The sequence below is a fragment of the Hordeum vulgare genome, chromosome 7H (assembly GCF_904849725.1).
Source record: "Hordeum vulgare subsp. vulgare chromosome 7H, MorexV3_pseudomolecules_assembly, whole genome shotgun sequence".
Taxonomy (NCBI): domain Eukaryota; kingdom Viridiplantae; phylum Streptophyta; class Magnoliopsida; order Poales; family Poaceae; genus Hordeum; species Hordeum vulgare.
Genome location: NC_058524.1, coordinates 121,265,145 through 121,271,070, shown reverse-complemented (window position 1 = coordinate 121,271,070; position 5,926 = coordinate 121,265,145).

Below are 5,926 nucleotides of genomic sequence, written 5' to 3'. Positions count from 1 at the left end.
CTTGGATATTCAATACAAAGTTCTCCATGATCTTCATGGAGATCTATCTGATGTAATCCTCTTTTGCAGTGTGTTTGTCGAGATCCGATGAATTGTGGATTTATGATCAAATTATCTATGAATCTTATTTGAATTTCTTCGATCTCTTATATGCATGATTTCATATCCTTGTAATTCTCTTCGAGTTGTGGGTTTTGTTTGGCCAACTTGATCTATAATTCTTGCAATGGGATAAGTGCTTGGTTTTGGGTTCATACCGTGCGGTGACCTCACCCAGTGACAGAAGGGGTAGCGAGGCACGTATCTTGTTGTTGCCATCAAGGGTAAAAAGATGGGGTTTATATCTATTGCATGAATTTATCCCTCTACATCATGTCATCTTGCTTAAGGCGTTACTCCATTTGTCATGAACTTAATACACTAGATGCATGTTGGATAGCGGTTGATGTGTGGAGAAATAGTAGTAGATGCAGAAAGTATCGGTCTACTTGTCTCAGACGTGATGCCTATATGTATCATCATTGCCTTAGATATCGTCATGACTTTGCGTGGTTCTATCAATTGCTCGACAGTAATTCGTTCACCCACAGTAATATTTGCTTTCATGGGAGAAGCCTCTAGTGAACACTATGGTCCCCGGGTCTACTTCACATTATATTTCCAGCCTTACACTTTTACTTTGTTGCACTTTCCGCCTTCACATCTCACCTTGCAATCAATCATGAAGGGATTGACAACCCCTTTGTAGCGTTGGGTGCAAGTTTGCTATTTTTGCGCACGTGCTTTGGAGACTTGCCTTGGTACTCCTACTGGATTGATACCTTGGTTCTCAAACTAAGGGAAATACTTACCGCTGTTGTGCTGCATCACCCTTTCCTCTTCAAGGGAAAAACCAACGCAAGCTCAAGAGGTAGCAAGAAGAATTTCTGGCGCCGTTGCCGGGGAGGATCAAGTCAAGAATAGTTTCCCGTCAACGTGCCAATTTCTGGCGCCATTGCCGGGGAGTATCAAGTCAAGAATAGTCTTCCTCCAACGTGTCAATTTCTGGCACCGGGGACTATTCTAAGTGAAGCTTATCCAAGTAACTGTCGCAAACTCATCTCTTGCATTTTTTTGCCTTTTTTCTCTCGTTTTCCTCTCCCCCACTTCTGGAAAACAAAAATTTACAAAAATATTTTCCTTTTGCCTTTCCTTTGCTTGTGTGCTATGTGCCTTCAATATGCTTGGATCTTCGCTTGCTGAAAATCTATTGATATGGATCCTCATCCACTTGCTAATCTCTTTAAGAGATCCAATTATGTTGATCCAATTGCTAGTGAGTTTTGTGCACTAGATTTTCTTTATGAAGTTTTGCTTGAGATGCGTGAATCTGAAAATTGCGATGAAGAAATTTATGAAGCGATTCACGAGGGCTCCTTGAATGAGAAGCATGATTGCAATGGTTTCACTATGAATTCTATTAATGGCAATCATGCTAAAAATATTGAAAACCCTAAGCTTGGGGATGCTAGTTTTGCTATGTCCACTACTTGTTGCAATGATCTTGATTGGGGTGATGATTTTTCTTATGATCTTGAAAATTTGTTTAAGCCTCATGATGAATATGATATTTGCAATAATATTGAAAGTGGGTTTGGAGAAGTCATGACTTTAGTTGATGATAATCCCACTATTTATGAAGAGCGTCAACTTTGCATGCATGTGGATCATGAAAAGAATATCCCAGGTGATAGCTATATTGTTGAATTTGATTATGATCCCACATGTAATTATTATGAGAGAGGAAAATATGGTTTTAGAAACTCTCATGTTACTAAATTACCTCTCGTTATGTTGAGATTGACATTGTCTCTTTCTTCTTCCTTGCATATGGTAGTTATTGCTTGTCTTGATAATTTGTTTTCCTATAAAATGCCTATGCATAGGAAGTATGTTAGACTTAGATGTGATTTTCACATGCTTTATGATGCTCTCGTTGTGCTTCAATTCTTGTCTTTTGTGTGAGCATCATTGAATTATCAATGCCTAGCTAAAAGGCTTTAAAGAAAAGCGCTTGTTGGGAGGCAACCCAATGAATTTATCTTTGATTTTTGCTTTCTGTTTTGTTGTGTCTACACCATCATAATTCTGTGATGATTGTGTTTTTTGTGTTTCTCTTTGTGTTTGTGCCAAGTAAAACCTTTATGATTAGTTTTGGTGATGGTTGTTTGATCTCGCTGGACAAGACAGAAACTTTGCGCTCACGAAATTATTTTTATTTCCTATCCAGAAAGAGCTTTTGAGTTGATTCTTTTTTCTGCTGGTTGATATGCCCATTTCCCTAATTGTCATAATTTTTCAGAATTTTTGAGATACCAGAAGTATACAAAGTATACAGATTGCTACAGACTGGTATGTTTTTAACAGATTCTGTTTTTGTTGTGTTGATTGCTTATTTTGATGAAACTATGGATAGTATCGGGGGGTACTAGCCATGGAAAAGTGAGAATAAAGTAATCTAACACCAATATAAATAAAAATCAAGTTTGCTACAGTACCTAAAGAGTGGTGGTTTGTTTTCTTATGCTAATGATATCACGAGTTTCTGTTTAAGTTTTGTGTTGTGAAGTTTTCAAGTTTCGGGTGATGTTCTCATGGACAATGGGATAAAGAGTGGAAAGAGCTCAAGCTTGGGGATTCCCAAGGCATCCCAAGCCAAATTCAAGGACACCAAAAAGACTAAGCTTGGGGATGCCCCGGGAAGGCATCCCCTCTTTCGTCTTCAATCCATCGGTAACGTTACTTGGAGCTATATTTTTATTCACCACATGATATGTGTTTTTCTTGGAGCGTCGTGTATTATAGGAGTCTTTTATTTTTTGTTGTGTCACAATCATCCTTGTTGCAAACCTTTTTGAGAGAGACATGCACTCATCGTGATTTTGCTAGAATACTCTTTGAGCTTCGCTTATATATTTTGAGTTAGGCAATTTAGCTCGCATGCGCTTCACTTATATCTTTTGAGCTAGATAACTTTGCTCTAGTGCTTCACTTAGATATTTTAGAGCACGGCGGTGTCACATTTTGGAGAAATAAGAACTCTCGATCTTCACTTATATCTTTTTGAGCTGCTCTCTTTGAGTAGCTTGGTAATTGGCTTGTGTTATGAAAGTAGTCCAGAAGATGATAGGCATCCAAAGAGGATATAATAAAAACTTCCATATTCATGTGCATTGATTAGTGAAGAGAAGTTTGATTCTTATCAATTAGTTTTGAGACATGGATATGATAATATTAGAGTTATGTTAGTAGGGTGTTGTGAATCTAGAAATACTTGTGTTGAAGTTAGTGATTCCCGTAGCATGCACGTATGGTGAACCGCTATGTTAGGAAGTCGGAGCATAAATGATTTATTGATTGTCATCCTTTGTGTTGCAGTCGGGATCGCGCGATGGTTAACACCTACCAACCCTTCCCCTAGGAGTATGCATTTGGCACCTTGTTTCGATTACTAATAAAAACTTTCACAATAAGTATATGACTTCTACATGACTAATGTGACTCCATGGTATAGATGCACTTTCACCTTCCACCTTTGCTAGCCTCTCTAGTGTCGTGCAACTTTTGCCAGTGCACAAACCCACGATATACCTTCCTGAAAACAGCCACCATACCTACCTATTATGGCATTTTCATAGCCATTCCGAGATATATTGCCATGCAACTCCCACCGTTCCGTCTCATGACATGTGCCATGACTTTCATATTTCCATTGCATGATCATAAGATAGCTAGCGAGATGTTTCAACGTCATGCGCTAAGCTAGATCGTTGAACATCCCGGTACACTGATGGAGGCATTTCCTATAGAGTCATCATTGTTCTAAGCATTGAGCTGTGAGTAAATAAAAGTGTGATGATCATCATTATTAGAGCATTGTCTCAGGTGAGGAAATAAAAAAAAGAGGCCAAAGTTGCCCACAAAAACAAATATGGAAAGAGGCCAAAGATCCCAAACAAAAAATGAGAGAAAAAGAGAGAAGGGACAATGCTACTATCTTTTTCCACACTTGTGCTTCGAAATAGCACCATGTTCTTCATGATTGAGAGTCTCTTGTTTTGTCACCACCATATGCTAGTGGGAATTTTCGTTATATAACTTGGCTTGTATATTCCAATGATGGGCTTCCTCAAAATTGCCCTAGGTCTTCGTGAGCAAGCAAGTTGGATGCACACCCACTAGTTCTTCTTTTGAGATTTCACATACTTATAGCTCTCGTGCATCCGTTGCATGGTAATCCCTACTCATTCACATTGATATTTATTGATGGGCATCTCCATAGCCCTTTGATACGCCGAGTCAATGTGACCATCTCCTCCTTTTTGCCTCACAACCTCCACCACACTCTATTCCACCTATAGTGCTATATCCATGGCTCACGCTCATGTATTGCGTGAGAGTTGAAAAGGTTTGAGAAAGTAAGAGTGCGAAAACAATTACTTGGCCAATACCGGGGTTGTGCATGATTTAAATTCGTTGTGTGGGGATGATGGAGCATAGCCAGACTATATGATTTTGTAGGGATAAATTTCTTTGGCCTTGTTATTTCGAAAGTTCATGATTACCTTGCTAGTTTGCTTAAAGTATTATTGTTTTCATGTCAATAGCAAACTATTGTTTTGAATCTCACGGATTTGAACGTTCATGCCACAAGAAAGAAGTTATAAAGGAAAAATAAGTTAGGTAGCATTCCACATCAAAAATTCAGTCTTTATCACTTCCCTACTCGAGGACGAACATGAGTTAAGCTTGGGGATGTTTAATACGTCTCCAACGTATCTATAATTTTTTATGGTTCCATGCTATTATCTTATCATCTTTGGATGTTTTGTATGCATGACTATGCTATTTTATATCTTTTTTGGGACTAACCTATTAACTCAGTGGCAAGTGCCAGTTCCTGTTTTTTCCGTGTTTTTGACCTTTTTCAGAGGAGAATATTGAACGGAGTCCAAACGGAATGAAACCTGCAAAATGATTTTTTCCATAACAGAAGACACGCAGGAGACTTGAGAACCAAGGCAGGGGACCTCTGAGGAGGTCACAAGCCAGCCAGGCCCGACCTAGGGGGGCGGGCCTAACAGGCTTGTGGGCCCCCTCTAGCTCCCCTGCCCTAGTTCTTCCGCCTATAAATCCCCTAAAAATCTGAAACCACGAAAGGGAGCCACGAAAATACTTTTCTGCCGCCGCAAGCTTCTGTCTCCGCAAGATACCATCTCGGGCACGTTCTGGTGCCCTGCTGGAGGGGAGATTCGGAGACGGAGGGCTTCTTCATCAACACCATTGCCTCTGCGATGATGCGTGAGTAGTTCACCATAGATCTTTGGGTCCATAGCTATTAGCTAGATGGCTTCTTCTCTCTCTTGGATCTTCAATACAAAGTTCTCCATGATCTTCATGGAGATCTATCCGATGTAATCCTATTTTGCGATGTGTTTGTCGAGATCCAATGAATTGTGGATTTATGATCAAATTATCTATTAATCTTATTTGACTTTCTTCTGATGTCTTATATGCATGATTTCATATCCTTGTAATTCTCCTCGAGTTGTGGGTTTCGTTTGGCCAACTTGATCTATAATTATTGCAATGGGAGAAGTGCTTGGTTTTGGGTTCATACCGTGCGGTGACCTCATCCAGTGACAGAAGGGGTAGCGAGGCACGTATCGTGTTGTTGCCATCAAGGGTAAAAAGATGGGGTTTATATATATTGCATGAATTTATCCCTCTACATCATGTCATCTTGCTTAAGGCGTTACTCTGTTTGTCATGAACTTAATACACTAGATGCATGCTGGATAGCGATCGATGTGTGGAGTAATAGTAGTAGATGCAGAAAGTATCGGTCTACTTGTCTCGGACGTGATGCCTATATGTATGATCATTT